Here is a 22,039-nt window from a genome sequence, read left to right as displayed (position 1 = left end):
CCAGCATCAGCCTCTGCTTTCTAAGATACTTACTTGACCAGGAAGCCCTTGCTACACTGTCACCTAGATGTTGGCAGGCTCCTTTCTCCTCCCTTGGGTCCTTTTTATGTTGCTCTTAGTCCAGCTGTGCTAACCCAAGCATAAGTCTTCCCATGAGATAATAAGAGCCTAGGGAATTATTGCTCTGTATTTGAACATTTTCATTAATAAACTTATTTTATGTTAATACCATATTGTGCTAGTAGTATGTGTCTGTGGGTAAAGGTTACCCTGACTTAGAAGCTCTTCTCTTCCTTATGTTGCTGAAAAAATGAAAAGCCAGGAACTCTAATGGAATAATTCTCAAAACTACCTAGGATGTCAATTATCAAAGCCACCTATGTCTGGCCTCCTATTACTAAATCTTGTGGACACTTTTCGGCTCTTCTTTGACTGGTCTCTCTGAGGTATCTGTCACCATTTATCACTTTCTCCTTCTTAAAACCCACTTTTATGTCACTAATAGTATCTAATTCTCCTTTGACTTCCTTCCCATTTTTATGCTTACTTATTTTAAGTCCCCTTGCCTACATTTTCTTCTTTCATTCACTCTTTGTATGTTAATGCTCTTCAGCTAACTGTGCAGCAACTCATTATATATACCTTCCCTAATCCTTTTTGCTTTTTTCTCACTCAACAACATAGCTTTTTTATTATTTTGTCTCATTATACATACATCTACAATATTATTTTTCATCTCTATGTGGTGTAGATGTTACATCATTTAATTAACCATTAGTGTAGCACTGAAAAACAGTTTTAATAGTCTTTTACTGTGTCAAATAATCCTGAACACCTCTCACATATTTGAATATATTTGTGGGATCATCCCCTAGAACCGGAATTAAAGAGAATGAACATTTTCTGTTGTTATGGATGTTGCCACATTGTCCTTCAAGGGATGAAGTCATTAGTCCCTTACAACAGTCTCATGAATGACCTCTGCCTCTGGCCATGGCTCCCCTAATCCCATCTTCACATTGCTGCCAGTGTGATTGCTTACAACACATATCTGACCCTGTCATCTTCCTGCTTCCCTCTCCAGCTCTCCATGGATTTTTGGATTACGTATCTACTACTTAACCACAGCAAGCGAGGAACCTTCATAAACAGACTCCTGCCTCCCTTTCCAGTCTCATCTCTTTCCAACTTGCTTCCTTTATTGCCTAATATGTTCTGTTCCAGCCTCTCATCATTCTCTGTTTACTGAGCTAACTCTTATCTTTCAAATCCTTCATTATTCATTTTTGTGTTTTTAGCATCTGGCACAATTCATGGAACATAAAAAAACAGTCCATAATATTTTCAATAAATGGGCGAGTCAAGATTAAATGTCCCAACTATGAATTATTATTAACATCTTGGTTACATGTCTTTGACACCAATAACACCTTATTTTAATCAATTTGTCATCTATACTAGTTTAGGTGATAAGGATTATATCTAGCACAATGTCAAGTGTTTCCTGAATACATAAATGTTTGAATGAAGTCAATTTCATCCTCATTTAAAGATAAGAACTCTTAGGGCCGGGCGCGGTGGCTCACGCCTGTAATCCCAGCACTTTGGGAGGCCGAGGCAGGCGGATCATGAGGTCAGGAGATCGAGACCATCCTGGCTAACATGGTGAAACCCCGTCTGTACTAAAAATACAAAAAATTAGTCGGGCGTGGTGGCGGGCGCCTGTAGTCCCAGCTACTCAGGAGGCTGAGGCAGGAGAATGGCATGAACCCGGGAGACAGAGCTTGTAGTGAGCAGAGATCGCGTCACTGCACTCCAGCCTGGGTGACAGAGCCAGACAACGTCTCAAAAAAAAAAAAAAAAAAAAAGATAAGAACTCTTGAGGTCGAATTTTCTTCTCCAAAGAGCCAGTTTATCAACACATCACTGTGTAGTGCAGACATGGATGTAGAATAGCTCAAATTTTCATAAAATGCTGGTAATCACTTTACAAAACTGTTTGGCAGTATCTCCCAAACATGAACATATGTGGTTCCACTACTAGGTATATATCCAACAGAAATGCACACATATATTCACAAAAAGACACAAACAATAATACTCTTAGCAGCACGATTCATAATAGACCAACACTGCAAACAATTCACATGTCCAAAAATATAAAGTGGATTTCTAAAACTGTTGGTATAGTCTTTCAATAAAATACTAAACAGAAGTGAAAAAGAATAAAACTAGAACTATACACATTAATATAGATAAATCTACCAAATATAATTTGGGGTGAAAGACATCAAACACAGAAGTGTGCACACTCTATGTTGCCAATTACATAAAGGTGAACTAACTATAGTCTTAGAAATCAGTTCCTGATTGAAAGGGACATGACAGGGGATCCTGGAGTGCTGGTAAGGTTTTAATTTTTGATCTGGGTGCTGGTTACTTGGATGGATATATTTAGTAAAAATTCAAGTAGCTATATACTTATTTGTGCACTTCACTGTATGTTATAATTCACTTAAAACCTTGATTCTTAAAAAGTAAAGAGCTAGACACCAAGGGATAGGTATTTTGTGATTCTTTAAAGTTCGCAAACAAACAAAATGAATCTATGGTGAAAGAAGTCATAATGGTGTTGATTTTATGGGAAGTATTGATTGGAAGTTGGGAGAAAGGGGCTTCTGGGTGGTGGAAGTAATTTATCTTGACTTTGGTGGTTACATGAGTGTATATATTTTTAAAAAGTCATTGCATTGTAAAGTTAAGACTGTGCACTGTATTATTCTAACTTGAAACTCAATAAAAAGAAGTTGAATTACTGTGGGGAATAGATCTTAAAAAAAATCCTGAAGCCTATGGATGTCATGTGTCTTTTCCAGTGACATATAGCTAATCTAAGTGGCCTAGACACCATATGTACTAATTCTTATTTTAGAACTTTTTCTAGGAGATATGCTATACTTTTAAATGCATACTTTTATACTTTTAATGCACATTGTTTTCTCTGTCAGTGTTGTGTTTCTGTAGAAGGTATGGACTAAACTTTGGAAGGTTTTTTTCCCTCCAATCACAGCTTTGCTCTTTAATAAATATGGGACTCTAGGCCTATAGTATTCTTTTGCTTCAGTTTCTTCATTTACTACATCTCTGCTTCATCTACTCCACTGCTTCATCATGAAGGTTAAAAGTAAAAGGCGGAGGTGTCTCTTGAAAGTAGCCAAGTGTTGTGTAAGTGACTTGTGATTATCAGTGTTCAACATAGTCATATGTACTAACTCCTTTATGCATAGATGTTTCTGATCACACGCAGCAGGCATCCAGAATCTGTTGAACCAAGGGATAATAAGTACTGTTGCTGCAATCTTATTACATTTGTGCCTATAGGAATTTCTTTAAGTGTAAAGAATATGTGACATAGAAACTGAACAGTGAATGCAGAGACTTTGGGCTGACATATGTTTTAACCCGGCTCCCACAGAGGAGCCGCAGGAATATGATCATGTCTGAATTTCTCAATGGCTAATATGCATAAACTTATTATAGAGTTTGGGGAGTTTTATCACACATTATTCCATACCAGAAAACATTACACCCATAGTACCTGCAGATATGAGTCTTTGTCAAAAGTTGTGAAATTGTATCAAAGTTTGATATAGCCCATTTTCTAAGAATAGTCATGTGCTTATAAGGGTAATAATACCATTTCAAAACAGTTAATACATGTGATAACGCATTACCAGCAGGACATATGGAAAATTAGAATGCTTTAATGTAAACTTCAAATATAAGCTGAATTAATGAAAAATGAATTTGTAATGTATTGAAGTTTTATTCTAGTTCTTATTATCTACCTACTGCTTTGGCTGGGAGACCTATCTGAACACATAGCTTTGAATAGCTCCATGACGTTAATAACAGAGACTTAAAAAAAAAAAAAATCACTGTGGGCTTTTTATTTCCCCTTACCTCTAGCTCTCCCATTTCTTTGAGTTAAGATAATATCCAACTACCTGTTTGGTATCTCTGCTTGGATGGCTATTTAGACATCTCATAACAAAAGCATTAGAATTAATGTGTTAATCTCCACCCTCACCCAAATCTATTCCTCTCCCATTCTATCCCTTTTCAGTAAACGGCAAAACCATCCAGACAATAGCTCAAGCAAACTACTTAAGATGCCAATTTGCTTATTTCTTTAATTCCCTGCGTTCATCTTATCAACCTGTTCTGTCAATACTTTCTACAAAATGGATCATAAATCTTCCAGGTCCTCTTCATTTCTACTGCCATAATCTTATTCCAAGCCATTATCGTAGCTCACCTGGACTACCACATTACTCAGTCAATCATCCTGCCCTCATATTACCCATTTTCCACAAAGCCATCAGATAATCTTTTTATTAAGTAGTGTCTTTCCTTTCCTTAAAACCTGGCAATGACTTTTTAATGCATTTAAAATAAAATAAGACTCTCTCCTTTCCATGGTCCACTGGCTGTGGTTGAACTGTCTCTAGCTCCCAAGGCTCTATCTCTGCTTAGGGAAATCTCATGTCTCCCTGTGTGTCTCATGGTAACAAATCAAATGTCAGCTAGAGAGGCCTTCCCTCCAAACCTTATCCACAGTAGCCTAGCCTCACTCGCATAACTCTGTCTCTCTCACACATATTTGCCTTTGTTATTGCTAGTCCAATGCTCACCACAACTGGTAGTAACCATATGACTATATTTGTCGCCAGTGGTTGGTTTATCTACCTCTGCCATCAAATACTGTACAATGAAAATAGAGCCTACATTCTAGGTGCATAGGAAACATTCAGTAAATATTGCTACAATGAGTAAATAAATGAACAGGCAAGTGAAAATTCAGAGCATAGTGACTATCTGGTAATGCGATTTGGAAAAAAATAGCAGTAATCCGAACATGCTGATGTTGAGGAGGCAAAATTTTACCTCTATCTCCTTAGCTTTCAGCTGGGCCTGAGAATACAAATTTAATATAAGTCTTATGGGATATGAGAGCCTTCATGAGAACATGCAGCGGCACGATCATGGCTCATGGCTCACTGCAGCCTTGACCTCCCGGGCTCAAGCTGTATCCTCTCACCTCAGCCTTCTCTGTAGCTGGGACTACAGGTGTACACCACCATGCCCAGCTAATTTAATTTTTATTTTTTCTTTTGTTTTTTTTTTCTTTCTTTCTTTTTTTTTTAGCAGTGGGGGTCTTGTTATGTTTCCCAGGCTGGTCTTGAACTCCTGGGCACAAGGGATTCTCCCACCTCCACCTCCCAAAGTGCCGAGATTACAGGCATGATCCATTGCACCTAGCACTAAAAGTTTTTATAACAGGTTGAACAAAAAGAGGCAATTGTGTAACAGTAACTAAATTATGTGGGGAGGCTAAAAGAAGATGAGAATTATTTTAACAAAGTATGTTTGCATAGAATTCTCTTGGCTATGACTACTTTTATGGGGGAAGGAGGTGTCTTTCACAAGGGAGTTTTTAATCTCCTGATTTTAGGAAGAAAAGGGAGGTTTAGAATGCCCTTTTTTTCACTGTCTATTTCCCAAATGTGTATAGCTCAAAATAACCCTTAAAAATAATCCTAATGTCAAAGTGGCATATTATTGGGTGGTGTATTCTGTTACTGTTGAGTGAAGTACGATCATTGAAGATGGGATTTTTTCTTAAATGCCATGTTGCACAGTCATAAAATAGATACAGAGCTGAAAAAAATCTGTCTAAAAAGGGTGTCTTCAATTGCTTAATTATAACAAATTGCTTTCTTCCTTTTCCCCACATTGAAGGAATATTTAGTATTGCACACAGTGCTCATTACTAAGCATTGATTTTCACTCATGTATCCTTATATGTGGAATTAAAATGATGAGCTAAGAAAATAGTATAATATATAGGAATATTCTGAATAAATCAAACATCTGCCTATATTCTCCTTAGAAACATAGCATATTTATTTATATATCATATTTTTAACAGTTTTGAAATTGGCCCAATTGGTCCATAGAACTGATGTTTACTGTTTTTTGGATAAACATAAAAATTGACCCTCTTGGTTTTTTTTTTTACTCTATTTGATTGATTGATTGATTGATTGAGATGGAATCTTGCTCTGTCACCCAGGCTGGAGTGCAATGGCATGATCTCGGCTCACCGAAACCTCCATCTCCTAGGTTCAAGTGACTCTCCTGTCTCAGCTTCCCAAGTAGCTGGGACTACAGGTGTGTGCCACCATGCAAGCTAATTTTTGTGTTTTTAGTAGAGACGGGGTTTCACCATGTTGGCCAGGCTGATCTCAAACTCCTGACTTCAAGTGATTCACCTGCCACAGCCTCCCAAAGTGCTGGGATTACAGGCGTGAGCCACCACGCTCAGCCTCTCTTTGTCTTAAAGCCTGAAACTTGTATTTGTCTTATCTGAGTTTCTTCCTCAGGAAAACCATCAGGCCTTCCAAATAGTATCAAGGAACTGAAACTCGCCAGATCACTGTATCCAGACAATGAGATGCCAGACTCTTCAAGTGTCATGATTGCCAAACCAACCTCCTGTTTCCTGTTGACCAACTCCTCTTCCTTATCCCTAATTCCTGTTTTCCTACACTTAGTTACATTCCTTCTCTGCTATATAAACTCCCAATTGTAGTGTAGCAGAGAGATGGATTTGAGGCTGATCTCCCAACTCCTCAGCAGTGGCACCCAATTAAAGCCTTCTTCCTTGGCAATACTCATTGTCTCAGTAATTGGCTTTCTATGCAGTGAGCAGCAGGACCTAAACCAAATTGCTGGCATTTCAGTAACAGTTTTAAGTTTATTATTGCCATGATGTTTTCACTATTTTTTTGTTTTTATTACTCCTCATAGTTTTTTTCTTCACTGAGGTACAACTGACAAATACAAACTGTGTTACTTAATGTGGACAATGTGATGATTTACAGATGTATACACTGTGAAATGACTATCACACTCTAACTCACATATCTATAATCTCACATAGCTTGTGTGTATGTGTATGTGTGTGTGTGTGGGGGGGGCAATCTACTCCTAGCAAATTTAAAGCATACAATACAGCATTGTTAACTCTAATCATGACATTGTCATGACATTGTACATTAGATCTCTAGAACTTATTCATGTTATAACTGAGGGTTTGTATCTTTTTGCCAATATCTCCCCATTCCCCATTCCCCACTCTTCCATCCCCACGCCCTGGCAATCAGCAATCGACTCTCTACCTCTACTTCTATAAGTTCACCTTTTTTAGGTTCCACATATAAATTAAATCATGTGGTATTTTTCTCTCTGTGCCTGGCTTATTTCAGTTGACAAAATACCCTCTGGGCTCATCCATGTTGTTGCAAATGGAAGGCAAAATTTCCCTCTTTTTTAAATACTGAATAGTTTTCCATTGTATGTATCTAGCACATTTTCTTTACCATTTATTCCTTGGTGAACCCTCAGGTTGATTCCTTATCTTGACTATTGGGAATAACGCTGCAAAAACAACATGAGAGTGCATGCTGTTTTCCATACTGGTTGTACCAAATTATATTTCCATGAACAGTGTGTATAAGAGGTCTCTTTTCTCCACATCCTCATCAACACTTGTAATCCTTTTTTGTTTTTTTGCACAACAGATATCCTAACCAATGTGGTGATATATCATTGTGGTTTTGATCCGCATTTTTCTGATGATTATGGATGTTGAGCACCTTTTCATAAACCTGTTGGCCATTTGATGTTTTATTTTGTGAAATCTCTGCTCAGATCCTTTGCCAATTTTTTATCACATTATTTGATTTTGCTATTTAGTTGTATGTTATTTAAATATTTTTGAAATTGAGAGTCCCTAGATATATGGTTTACAAATGTTCTCTCCCCTTCCATAGGTTGTCCTTTATTTTGTTGATTATTCTCTTTGATGTACAGAAGCTTTTAAGATTGGTATAGTACCCCTTGTTTTATTTTTTTTCATCTGTGCTTTTAGTGTCATACCAAAAAAATTACTATCAAGAGCAGTGCCAAAGAGTTTTCCTACCTATGATTTTTTTCTAGAAGATTTACATTTCTAGGTATTACATGTAAGTCTTTAATCCATTTTGAGTTAATTTTTTTGTGTTCATAACTTATTTTGTAAAAAGATAATGTAAGATATCCATGCTATTAGCAAATTTTAAAATGTAACAAAGAAATAACTTAAAGTACAAGAAAAATAGGTCAGGCATGGTGGCTCACACCTGTAATCCCAGCACTTTGGGAAGCCAAGGCGGGAGGATCATGAGGTCAGGAGTTCAAAACCAGCCTGACCAACATGGGGAAACCCTTCCTCTACTAAAAATACAAAAATTAACTGAGGGTGGTGGCATGCACCTGTAATTCCAGCAATTTAGGAGGCTGAGGCAGGAGAATTGCTTGAACCCGGGAGGTGGAGGCTGCAGTGAGCTGAGATCACACCACTGCAATCCAGCCTGGTTGACAGAGTGGAGACTCGGTCTCAAAAGAAAAATAATCAGGAAAAGAAATAGAAAAAAAAAAGAGAAAGAAGAAAGATAAAGGGAAAGGAAAGAGGAGGACAAAGAGCACAAGAAAAGGAAGACAAAAAATAAGGAAAATAAGTAGTAGTGATGATGATGGGAGCTGGCTCAACAATCTAATAGAACATACCCAGAGATTCAATAGCACAGTGGTATGGCAGTGTCAAAAGCATATTTAGAAGAATCACTGGCCGGGCACAGTGGCTCACGCCTGTAATCCCAGCACTTTGGGAGGCCGAGGCAGGTGGATCTCCTGAGGTCAGGAGTTCAAGACCAGCCTGGCTAACATGGTGAAACCCCACCTCTACTAAAAATACAAAATTAGCTGGGCATAGTGGCACATGCCTGTAGTCCCAGCTACTTGGGAGGCTGAGGCAGAAGAATCGCTTGAACCCGGGAGGTGGAGGTTGCAGTGAGCTGAGATTGCACCGTTGCTCTCCAGCCTGGGCAACAGAGCAAGACTCCATCTCAAAAAAAAAAAAAGAAAGAAAAAAGAAAAAAAAGAAGAATCATTAAAAACTGTCACATTTTGAAACATATATTAATACTAAATTTCACACACAGTTGTGTTGCAATTTAAATAGTTAGTTAAAAAGTTATACTCAGACAATACCATCAATATTTAGAAGAAACTCTTCGATATTTATCTGATACTATGTACCACAATTAAATCTAGAAAAATGGATGGATTAAATGTACAACATAAAAAAAAACTTTAAAATAGGAAAATATACATGAGGAATATAATTTTGCTTTTGGAATGAGAAAAGATTTTCTGTGTATACAAGAAATCAAGAATGTAATTAAACAAAGGACAAATTTCTAAAACTAAGAAACACTGTTAACAAAATAAAAAGCAAATAAATTTAAAATATGTATTCTACAAATATAGCAAATGAAAGTTAATATCATTAATAGGGATAATTCATTCAAATGAATTATAAAAAGTATAATGGTACAAAGAATACACAGTTACAGCAACAGAAAATTTAGAAAATGAACAATTATAACTAATACACATTTTAAAAATATTGAATTCCATTAGGAGTTACAGAAATGCAAATGAAAACAATAAAAATTAAAAATAATAATGTTGGCAAGCATGTGACAAAAATGGAGCTCTCTAATATGGCCAGATAAATTGTGTAAACTTTAGTTGAAATTACATGCCAATAAATACTAAGAAACTTTTAAAAAGCATCCTCTTTATTCCACTAATGATTTTGTATATGAAAGTGTTTACAAAATTAACAATAATATATAAATATTGCTAATGATTAAATTATGAATCACTCTTCTACCAGGGTGTTACATAGCCATGGAAATGATGTATTTAAAAGCATTTATAATTTTAGAAACTTTATGATCATTAGGAAAAACATATGAGCTCTTAAGTATAAATCTAACTTAATTTTTGAAAATCTGAACAAAAAGCAAGACAAAGACTGGGAAAAATAATTTTTTAAAATTTAATATTTTTTAAAATTACAGGTGATTTTAATATTCTTTTTTTTTTTTTTTTTTTTTTTTTTTTTGAGACGGAGTCTTGCTCTGTCACCCAGGCTGGAGTGCAGTGGCGCGATCTCGGCTCACTGCAAGCTCCGCCTCCCAGGTTCACGCCATTCTCCTGTCTCAGCCTCTCCGAGTAGCTGGGACTACAGGCGCCCACCACCACGCCCAGCTAATTTTTTGTATTTTTAGTAGAGACAGGGTTTCACCGTGGTCTCGATCTCCTGACCTCGTGATCCGCCCGTCTCGGCCTCCCAAAGTGCTGGGATTACAAGCATGAGCCACCACGCCTGGCAAATAATATTCTAAAAATTTTTACTGTTTTAAGTTCTTCTAACTGACTGTATTTTACTTTTATAATACTAAAAATACAAATTTTTTAAAGTATAAATATAACCAAGATAAATATGTAATATGGTTTAGCTGTGTCACCACCCAAATCTTATCTTGAATTGTCGCTTCCATAATTCCCATGTGTTGTGGGAGGGAACTGGTAGGAGATAACTGAATCATGGGGCAGTTTTCTCTTTACTGTTCTCATGGCAGTGAATAAGTCTCACCAGATCTGACGGTTTTATAAAGGGAAACCCCTTTCACTTGGTTCTCTCTCATTCACTCTTGTCTGTCGCCATGTAAGACATGCCTTTCACCTTCTGCCATGATTATGAGGCCTCCCCAGCCACGTAGAACTGTGAGTCCATTAAACTTCTTTTTCTTTATAAATTACTCAGTCTCGGGTATATCTTTATCAGCAGCGTGAGTACGCTAATACAATATGGAAAAGCAAATAAGTGTTACTTTAACATATAGGAAATACTATTTATTCAAATATTTAACTTCAAGTATTTATAACATATTTTGGAGTCATTTTGTGTATAATCAGATTGCAATATTTTGTTGTTAAACTCTCAGTAGTAAACAGTACACTTCTGCACAGGTGCATTCTTTGTTTGCTTTTTTCCCCTTTTAAAAAATATCAGTGTCAGTTTTTAAGTGAATCAGGCCTTTTATGACTTACATCATAGTTCAGCTCATGATCAATGCATGAATGCATTTCATCAACTTCAAATATCTACTTAAGGTAACTAAACTTTTGACCAGAAGAGTCAGTTAGATATTAGACTCCTGATAAGTTTTGATTGATGCAGTAAGAATAAACAATGAATAAACATGCCTAAGTTGCAAGGAAATATTTTGAAGCAAACATATCCTACACATAAACCTGATACAGACTGAATACATACACCTGTCTCAATCTCTGTCTGCACATCTTTTGTTTAATATTCAGAATAAAATATTTTACTACAAAGCAATTTGTTACTTGTATAGTCTACGTTCTTCCTAATTTTCTGAAATACAACAAAATACCTCCAAGTCTCTTGATAAAACCATGTCCCATAAAAACTGACAATGAATCTCTTTTCTGACCATTTACTGCTCCCATTATACACTTTTGATTGTATAAAAGAAGTTTATTCCTATTTCTATGCTTTTTCTGTACTAAGTCTAAAGGGAAATGTTAAAGTAAGTTGTTCTGTATTAATAATTTAGTGAATTCTTCAATTCACTGATGTCAGCCTGCTGACTGACCTGAAAATGAACTTTTCTGGTAACATATTGCTGAGCTTAAAAAACACCACGGGCTTTCATGTGTCTGTATGAGGAATTTACCTTTTAGTTGTCTAATTATTTCTATTTAGAAGTTCAGGAAGAAATTGAAGAATATGAAGAAAATTGCTGGTTTCTAGTAAGTACATCCAATTCTGTCATGTGCCAATAGATAGTAAAAAATAGCATTCCTCCCATATGGAAACCTACTTTACAAATTAAATGTATTTGATGTTTAAATCAAATATTCTAAGAATTATAACCCAATGGACTTATTCAGTTTAAATATGCATATCTGAGAAAACTTCATGATAATTATATTAGGAAAAACAGATCAATTTATCAAGAAGTGTGAAAATCCCACACAATGGCAACAGCTCAAGCACGGATGTACTGAATGGAACTCCATAACGACGAAGTGATTATTTTGACACGCTCAGCTGTTTAATATCATGCCTGACTGCCCCTTTCTGGTTGCTGATTTTCCTTTGTAGGATATGACAGGCCTAAATGAATTTGAACCCTTGTGAATTAAAACCTTCTCATTCATTTACTTTGGCTAAAATCCCTTACGCTCTTAGCAAATGTGTCCTTTTCTTCTTTAAATGAATCTGAAGATATGTACAATTACATGGGAGGCTCTTACCTCCTCATAACTATACGGAGAGAAGAACTGGGTAAATGATGGTGTAAGAAGAAATAGAAATGTTATAAATATCTAATCATTCATTGATTGATATCATGGTACAGCAGATAAATGAGCGATTTAAGGTTAAAACATTTCTCCAAATGAGCACTCCTTTATACCTGACTTCACATCCAAAATGCCTTCTGGAGCTAAGCAAGTTACATTTCTGAGGGAATAACTAACAATTATTGAGTACTTATGAGTTAGGCAATATTCTAGGTGCTTTTTTTTATTATTATACTTTAAGTTCTAGGGTACATGTGCACAACGTGCAGGTTTTTTACACATGTATACATGTGCCATGTTGGTGTGCTGCACCCATTAACTCCTCATTTACATTAGGTATATCTCCTAATGCTACCCCTCCCCCCTCCCCCCACCCGACGACAGGCCCCGGTGTGTGATGTTCCCCACCCTGTGTCTAAGTGTTCTCATTGCTCAATTCCCACCTACAAGTGAGAACATGCAGTGTTTGGTTTTTTGTCTTTGCGATAGTTTGCTCAGAATGATGGTTTCCAGCTTCATCCATGTCCCTACAAAAGACATGAACTCATCCTTTTTTATGGCTGCATAGTATTCCATGGTGTATATGTGCCACATTTTCTTAATCCAGTCTATCATTGATGGGCATTTGGGTTGGTTCCAAGTCTTTGCTATTGTGAATAGTGCCGCAATAAACACACATGTGCGTGTGTCTTTATAGCAGCATGATTTATAATCCTTTGGGTATATACTCAGTAATGGGATGGCTGGGTCAAATTGAGAGGTGAAGCTGGCTGGGCTTTTGGGTGGGGTGGGGATTTGGAGAACGTTTCTGTGTAGCTAAAGGATTATAAATGCACCAATCAGTGCTCTATGTCTAGCTAAAGGTTTGTAAACGCACCAATTGGTGCTCTATGTCTAGCTAATCGGGTAGAGGACTTGGAGAACATTTCTGTTTAGCTAAAGGATTGTAAATACACCAATCAGCACTCTGTGTCTAGCTAAAGGTTTATAAATGCACCAATCAGCACTCTGTCAAAACAGACCAATCAGCACTCTGTAAAATAGACCAATCAGCACTCTGTTTCTAGCTAAAGGTTTATAAATGCACCAATCAGCACTCTGTCAAAACAGACCAATCAGCACTCTGTAAAATAGACCAATCAGCACTCTGTATAATGGACCAATCAACTCTCTGTAAAATGGACCAATCAGCAGGATGTGGGCGGGGCCAAATAAGGGAATAAAAGCAGGCCACCCAAGCCCACAGCAGGAACATGGGGTCCCCTTCAACATCGTGGAGGCTTTGTTCCTTTTGTTCTTTTGCTCTTCACAAGAAAGCTTGCTGCTGCTCACTCTTTGAGTCTGCACTGCCTTTATGAGCTGCAACGCTCATGGGGAAGGTCTGCAGCTTCACTCCTGAAGTCAGCGAGACCACGAACCCACCAGAAGGAAGAAACTCTGGAGACCTCTAAACATCAGAAGGAACAAACTCCGGACACACCATCTTTAAGAACTGTAACACTCACTGCGAGGGTCCACGGCTTCATTCTTGAAGTCAGCGAGACCAAGAACCCACCACTTCCAGACACAAAATGGTATTTCTAGTTCTAGGTCCTTGAGGAATCACCACACTATCTTCCACAATGGCTGAATTAGTTTACAGTCCCACCAACAGTGTAAAAGCATTAACTTGTTTAATTATCATCACATCTTGTACGAAGAAAGTGTTCTATGATTGATGCTTCTTCCATTTAATTTCATTTTGGATCACAGGGGCAGTGGTATCAGCTCAAAATACCCCATCAGATTGCGGCATATCAATATTATTCTCTGTGTTTTATTTATTTATCCCTGTTCTTATAGCCTGACTGCCATTACTTTCCACCTCTCCCAATCAGTTAATAATTTTAATCTTTATCTTTTTGTCTCTGTTCCTGCAAACTGTGCATTTTGTACATTAAGCTTCATCCCTGTTGCACCTAATTTATTGTGTCTAACTGCTGTGAAGTATTTTATAATGTGTCTCTGCTACATTTGACCAATCTACACCTCCAACAATAGATATCTAGGTCGTTCAGGCCTTCCAAAACAAATGTTTCCATTTTGACTTCATGTGTTCTCTTTGTTACAAATGTTCACTAAATGTGCTGCTACACATTCCCTTATGTACACATAGGGAACATAAGAGAACATGTAGAAATATGTGCAAATTTTTGAAAATTTTGGGGAAATACGTATACACAGAAGGGTGAAATTGGATTCAAAACCTGTGGAAATACTTACCTAAACTGTGTCACCTTGCTTTCCATATAGTTTCTGCAAACCCTGTGCTCCCAGCAGCAGGGAATTAGCGTTCCTATTCCTTCATATTGCTTCATTCCTAAGCACTACTCAGCTCTATAATTTTGGACTTTATACCTGTATCTAATAGTTACAAAATTATGCAATTCCCAGTTTGAAGATGAGAAATCAGAGGTACAGAAATATTAAGTAACTGCCCAAAGACGCATAGTAACCAGTAGAAACAGGATTCAGACCCAAGTGGGCTGACCCCAGAGCCCACACTTAGTCACTATTCTATACTTCCACCCAGAAGGCAGAAATAATAAGGCACATGGAATAGTGACAAACTAGAGAACATAGGTACTGCCTTCTGGCATTTAAATATATCAAAACAGTGAAAACAATAACTGAGGAATATAGCAAACAAAATACACCAGTAGGCTAAATTGGCCTGAAGGCCACTGTTATATGATCTCTACTATATATAATAATTTTATTACCAGCAGAATAATTTCTCAACCTGCTTTCAGTAGGTATAACTAATGGTTAATAGACCACTCCCACTGTGATGCAAAACTCCACCTCATTTTTTTCACAATGTGATCTGTCTATTAAGCATAGGTTATAGCTACAACTACTGAGAGTCCATTTTATTTGCCATGGTTGGTTGAGTCATAATGGAAATTTCAAAATGTGTGTTTGAAGGTATGGGTGAGAATAAATAGGTACATTAAACTAATACTAAGACTGTGCAACGACCCTCCCCAAAATTTTTAGCAATTAAGTCTATTAGATAAATGCCAAAAATGTATAAAAACATTCTAATTTTTATTGGCCAATCTACTCCAGAGCTCACACAGACCACACTAAAAGGAAATTAATTTATCTTTAAGTCAGGAAATATTTATTTCTCTAGGTATTTAAATACAAAGTAGTTGAAGAAGAGTATAGATATTGAGAAAACACTTTGGGATTTCTCCAATAAAATTCTGTATTCATGGCAAAAGGATGTTCATTTCAGTTTCAAATAGAGGTCTTATCATTTTGGCATTTCTAACACTGCCACACTGCCATGCCACCCAGGAGCTCTTCAGCACACTTCAGACTGTTTTCAACCCCCACTCCTCCATAGAAAACACTCTTAGGAAAATTGCCAACGACCTTCTAGCTATGAAATTTAATAAACCCTTCTTAGTCTTGGTCTAAATTTAACTGTCAAATGAATTTAACCATATTAAGAACATCCTCCACAGTTTTCAAAGGTAATCTCTTTTATGAATCACTTGCTACTTTTACTTTGTCTTTGATGTAAAAATGTCTTTGACATGTAGACACAGAATAAGTTACAGATTTATACATTTTCCTAAAATGAGAAGTTAACTTCTGACCAGATCCAGAAATAGCATATAACCTGCATATCAGAGGAACCTACGTCTCCCTCCTCATCAATCACGAACTCCCTTCTCTTAATATTAGATCTTTTGAACTTCTGTGGGACCATAGATAATGCCTCTGTGTTTTACTTATTTGGCTCAGTATTACGCTAGTGAGATCCATCTACGATGCATGACACAATAGTTATCTTTACTTATTGCCATATCATATGTATGAACAAAATTTATGAATATTCCATAATTTGTCCATTCAACTTTTGATGGACATTTGAGTTTGTTTTCTGTTGTGAGTTATTATGAATAGCAATCCTTTGTTCATTCCTAACTCCTGCAGACATTCCTTTGTTACACATGTGCATTTCTGTTAGAATTGGAATTCTAACAGGACTCCACATGGAATCATAAGGTTACACATATTTACACTCCCAATGCCAGTGTATGAGTGTTCCAATTACTCCACATACTATGACAGTTGGTATTGTCAGTCACCTGGGACATCAATCAAGTGACTAAATATGTCTAGTCAGGGCTCTATTCAGTTCCATCATTCTGTTTGTCTATCCTTTCACTAAGCACAGTATCTTTTTAAATTGCTACATAATTTAAATTATGTAGCACACACACACACAAGGTACATGTGACACTTTATTACATGCATAGAATGTGTAATGATTATGTTGGAGTATTTAGAATCTCCATTACCCTGAGTATTTACTTGTTTAGTTACTTCAGTTCCTTTATATTCTGGACATTAGTCACTTGTCAGATCAATAGTTGGCAAATATTTTCTTTTCATTTCAACAGTTTGCCTCGTCACTCTGTTCATTGTTTCCTTTGCTATGGAGAAGGTTTTTTTTTAAGTTTAATATAGCTCCATTTGTCTATTTTTCTTTTTGTTGCCAGTGCTTTTGAGGTCCCAACCATAAAATCTTTGCCTAGACTCATATCCTGGAGTGTTTCCCTTATGTTTTCTTCTAGAAGTTTTATAGTGTCAGGTCTTTATCTTAAATTGGTTTTTGTATATGTGAAACACAGGAGTCTATTTTCATTCTCTTTATATGGATATCCAATTTTCCCAGCACCACTTATTGAAGAGGGTGTCTCTTTCCCAGTGTATGTTCTTGACACCTCTATCAAAAATACATAAATGTGTAGCTGTACATATGTAGATTTATTTCTGGGTTCATTATTCTGTCCCATTTATCCACGTCTCTTTTTGTATACATAACATGTTGTTTTACTATAGCCTTGTAATATATTTTGAAATCAAGTTGTGTGATGCCTCCAGCATTATTGTTTTTGCCTAGGATTATTTTGAGTATTTGGATTCTTTTTGGTTCCACAAACTTTAGAGTTGTTTTCCTATTTCTATGTAAAATGAAATTGGTCTTTTTATGGAGGTGGCATTGTATCTGTAGATTGCTTTGGATAACGCAGTCATTTTAATAATATTGAATGGAAAGCAAGGGATGTCTTTCCATTTGTTCATGTTTAATTTCCTTTATCAGTGTTTTGTGGTTTTACCTGTTAAGGTCTTTCACCTTCTTGGTTAAATTTATTACTAAGTATTTTATTTTTTTGTAGCCATTGTAAATGAGATTGTTTTCTTGATTTCTTTCCCAGTGAGTTCATTATTGATATATAGGTATGCCACTGATTTTTGCATATTTATTTTGTATCCTGAAACTTTACTGAATTCATTTATCAGCTGTAAAGGGTATTTTGGTGAAGTTTTTAGTTTATTTTTAGAATAAGATCATATTATCAGTAAAGAGGGACACTTTGACTTCCTCTTTTCCAATTTGGATAAATTTATTTCTTTTTCTTGCCTGATTTCTCTGGCTAGGATTTTCAGTACTGTGTTGAATAGCAGTATTAAAAGTGGGCATCCTTGTCTTGTCCAGTTCTTAGAGGAAAGGCTTTCAGCTTTTCCCCATTCAGTATGATGTTAGTTTTGGGTTTACCTCTATAATGTTGAAGTATATTCCTTCTATGCCTAGTTAAAAACTTGCTTAAAGTTTTTATCATAAAGAGATGTTGAATTTTATCAACTGCTTTTTCTGCATCTGGCTTTTGTCCCTAATTCTGTTGATGTGATGCATGAGGTTTGTTGGTTTGCATGTGTTGAACCATTCTTGCATCCCTGGGAAAATCTCACTCAATCACGATATCTTACGATATATCATTACATATTGCGATATGAAATCTTTCGATATATTATTTGAAATCACGCTATATTATCCTTTTGATGTGCTAAGGAATTTAGTTGGCTAGTATTTTGTTGAGAATTTTTGTGTCTATGTTCATCAGGGATATTGGCCTGTAGTTTTTCTTTTTGTTGTGTCCTAAGCCGGTTTTGGTATCAGACTAGTGCTGGCCTTATAAAATTAGTTAAGGAGAATTCCTTCCTCCTCATGTTTTTGGAACAGTTTGAGGAGAACTGGTGTTAGTTCTTCTTTGATTGTTTGGTAGAATTTGGCAGTGAAGCCATTCAGTCCTGGACTTTTCTTTGTTAGGAGGCTTCTTACTCCTGACTGAGTCTCATCACTCATTATTAGTCTGTTCAGATTTTCTATTTATTTGTCCTTCAGTGTTAATAGTTTGTATGTGTATAGTAATTTATCCATTTCTTCTAGGTTTTCCAGTTTGTTAGTATATAGTTGTTCATAATAATCTCTGATGATCTTTGTATTTCTGTGGTATCAGCTGCAGTGTTTCCCATTTCATTTTTGATTTTGTTTATTTGTGTCTTTTCTCTTTTTTTATTGGTTAATCTTCCTAGTAGGTTATAGATTTAGTTTCTTTTTTCAAAAAACCAACTTTCTGTTTCATTGATTCATGTGTGTGTGTGTGTGTGTTGTCTCCATTCTGTTTCATTCTGCTCAGATCTTTGTTATTCCTTTCCTTCTAGCAATTTGGGGTTTTGTTTGTTCTTGATTTTCCAGTTCCTCAAGGTGCATTATTAGATTATTTATTGGAAATCTTACTGGTTTTTCTGATGTAGGTGTGGATTACTATCAACTTCCCTCTTAGCACAGTTTTTGCTGTATTCCATAGATTTGAGTATGTTGTGTTTAGGTTTTCATTTGTTTCAAGAAACTTTGTTATTTCCTCCTTAATTTCTTCCTTGACCCAGTTGTAATTCAGGAGCATGTTGTTTAATTTCCATGTATTTGTACAGTTTCCTGAGTTCCTCTTGTCATCGATTTCTAATGTTATTTCATTATGTTGTGAAAAGATACTGTAGGATTTTGATTTTTAAAATTTTTTTGTTGAGATTTCTTTCATGTCCTAACATATGAGCTATCCTGGAGAATGTTCCATGTGCCAATGAGAAGAATGAGTATTCTGTAGCTGTTCAATGAAATGTAAATGTCTGTTAGGTTCATGAAGTTTAAAGTGCAATTTAAGTCCAATGTTTCTTTGTTAATTTTCTGTCTAGATGATCTGTCTAATGCTGAGAATGGAGCGCAGAGGTCCCCAACTATTATTGTAGTGGAGTCTCCCTCCCTTTGCACTAATAATAAATAGTTTATGTATCTAGGTGCTCTGACCTTGGGTGCACATACGTTTAGAATTATTATATCCTCTTGCTGAGTTGATCCCTTTATCATTATATAATGATCTTTTTTTTTCTTTTTACAGTTCTTGACATAACATCTGTTTTATCTAACATAGGTATAGCTACCTCTGCTAGTTTTTTGGTCTCTGTTTGCATGGAGTATCTGTTTCCCCCACTTTACTTTCAGTCTATATGTGTCTTTAAGGGTGAGGTGAGTTTCTTGTAGGCAGTATATGGTTGAGTCATGCTTTCTTTAAAAAATATCAGCCAGTGTATATCATTTAAGTGGGCAGTTCAATATGTTTATATTCAAGGTTATTATCAATATGTGAGGGCTCATTTTTGTTATTTTATTAATTGATTTTTGGTTGTTTTGTTTATCTTTTGCTCATTTCTTTCTCTTACTTTTTATCATTGTGGTTTGGTAGTCTTCTGTAGTGGTAATTTTTGAGTTTTTTCTCTTCCTTTTTTTGTATGTTTGCTCTAACAGGGGGTTTAAATTTTCATGTGTTTTTATGATGGTAGTTATCATCCTCTTGCTCCCAGGTGTGGGACTGCCTTAAATAGTTCTCATAGGGCGAGTCTAGTGGTAAAAAATCCCCTCAGCTTTTGTATATCTGGGAAAGACTTTGGTTCTCCTTTATTTATAAAGGATAACTTTGCTGTATCCTTGGCTGATAGTTTTTTCTTTCATCACTTTGCATATATCATCGCATTCTCTCCTGACCTGTAAGGTTTCTGCTGAGAAATCTGCTGACTGTTCCTGTATAAGTGACTAAGTGCTTTTCTCATGCTATTTTACAATCTCTCTTTGTATTTGATTTTTGACATGTGCCATAAAGAAGACCTTTTTGAATTGTATGTATTTGGGGATCTCCGAGCTTCCCGTATCTGGATATCTAAATCTCGGGCTGATTTGGGAAATTTTCAGCTATTATTTCATTAAATAGGTTTTCTATTCCTTTCCCTTTGTCTTCACCTCCTGGGACACCTAAAATGTGAATATTTGGTTGCTTTATGGTGTTCCACATGTCATATAGGGTTTGTTCACTTAAAAACGTTTTTATAAAATGTTTTTCTGAGTTATTTCAAAAACACTTGTCTTTAAGTTCTCAAATTCTTTCTTCTGTCTGATATAGTTTATTGTTGAAACTTTCAAATGTATTTTTTTTATTTAATTCAATGAATTCCTCAGTCCCAGAATTTCCATTTTTTAATATGATATGTACCTCTTTGGCAAATTTCTCATTTATACCCTTAATTGTTTTTCTGGTTTCTTCGTAATGTCTTTCTCTGGTCTCTTGCATCTCACTGTGTTTACTTAATATCATTATTTTGAATTATTTTTCTTGGTTTTCAAAAATTTATTTTTCCTTGCGACCTGTTGCTAAAGGATTATTGTGCCCCTTTGGAGGTGTCGAATTTCCTTGCTTTTTCATGTTCCTTGTGTCCTTACTTTGGTATCTTCACATCTCTTGTACAAGCCCCTTCTTCCTATTTTTAAAATTTGCTTTCACAGGGAAGGACTTTTTCCTGATAATGTATCTATGGTGTTATTAATAATTGGATAGGGTACTTTGGCTTTGATTCTGGGTGTGCACATTAGTGTAGTTTCCATATGATTTCTTCAGCTGTAAACAGGGTAGTATTGTCTCTGATTTCCTTAGTGCCTTGCAGTTGTTAGAGGAGGCTGTGGTAGAGTCTTGCTGGGGATAGGGATGTCAGGTAGGTCAGTCTTCAGGCCCCAGTGGTGGAAACAGTGGGCCTAACATGCCTTTCCTTGGGACACAGGATGGTGTATACAGTTTTAGTGGGCACAGGCAGGCCATTTCTGGTGGCTTTCTTGGGTGCTACAGTGGCAGCTGTGGGCCAGGCAGGTAGTGGATCCTCAAGCTTCTAGGCGGTATGACATGGCATTAGCAATGGCAGCAGCAGCGGCAGGAAAACCCTGTGCCTCCCAAGTGGTCCTTATTGGTGTTGATGGGAGCTGCAATGGGCTGGGCAGGCCAGTACCCAGGCCCATAAGTCATGCATGCTGGTGGGTGCCAGCTGTGATGACAATGGCAGGTTGGGTGGGCCCAACCTCCTGCTCCTGGAAAAAGCACTCATGGGCCAATGGTTGTGCACAAGGCTGGGAAAGATCCATGCCACCACGTGGCATGCTTGAGTATTGGGGAGGTGGGAGAAAACTGAGCTGGATGGGCCTGTCTTCAGGCTCCCCAGTGGCACATGCAGGTGCTGGCTGTGGTAGGCATGGGGGAGGTGATTCCCAAGCTCCTGGTGAAATGTTCTGGTTGGAGCAGCAGTGGCTGGGGAGGGTGTTTGGCTTTCAGTGGCAGCAGATGTACTGTAGGCAAGCAGCTGGAGAGCGTGTACTTCAGCCATAGGTGGCAGCTGTGGGCTGCATAGCCTGTCCTCAGGGTGCTTGTAAACTGCTCATGCTTTGACCCTGTTGGTAGTAACCAGC

At 36.8% G+C, this 22,039-nt stretch overlaps 1 protein-coding gene across 1 annotated transcript in view; it reads right to left on the bottom strand.

Annotated features, from left to right (window-relative positions):
* GPC5 (glypican 5) overlaps nucleotides 1–22,039 on the bottom strand; it is a 1,458,424-nt gene that overhangs the window by 884,193 nt on the left and 552,192 nt on the right. The window lies entirely within an intron of this gene.

This window comes from Nomascus leucogenys, chromosome 5 (genome assembly GCF_006542625.1).
Source record: "Nomascus leucogenys isolate Asia chromosome 5, Asia_NLE_v1, whole genome shotgun sequence".
Lineage (NCBI taxonomy): Eukaryota > Metazoa > Chordata > Mammalia > Primates > Hylobatidae > Nomascus > Nomascus leucogenys.
This window is presented reverse-complemented; position numbering and strand designations above follow the sequence as displayed.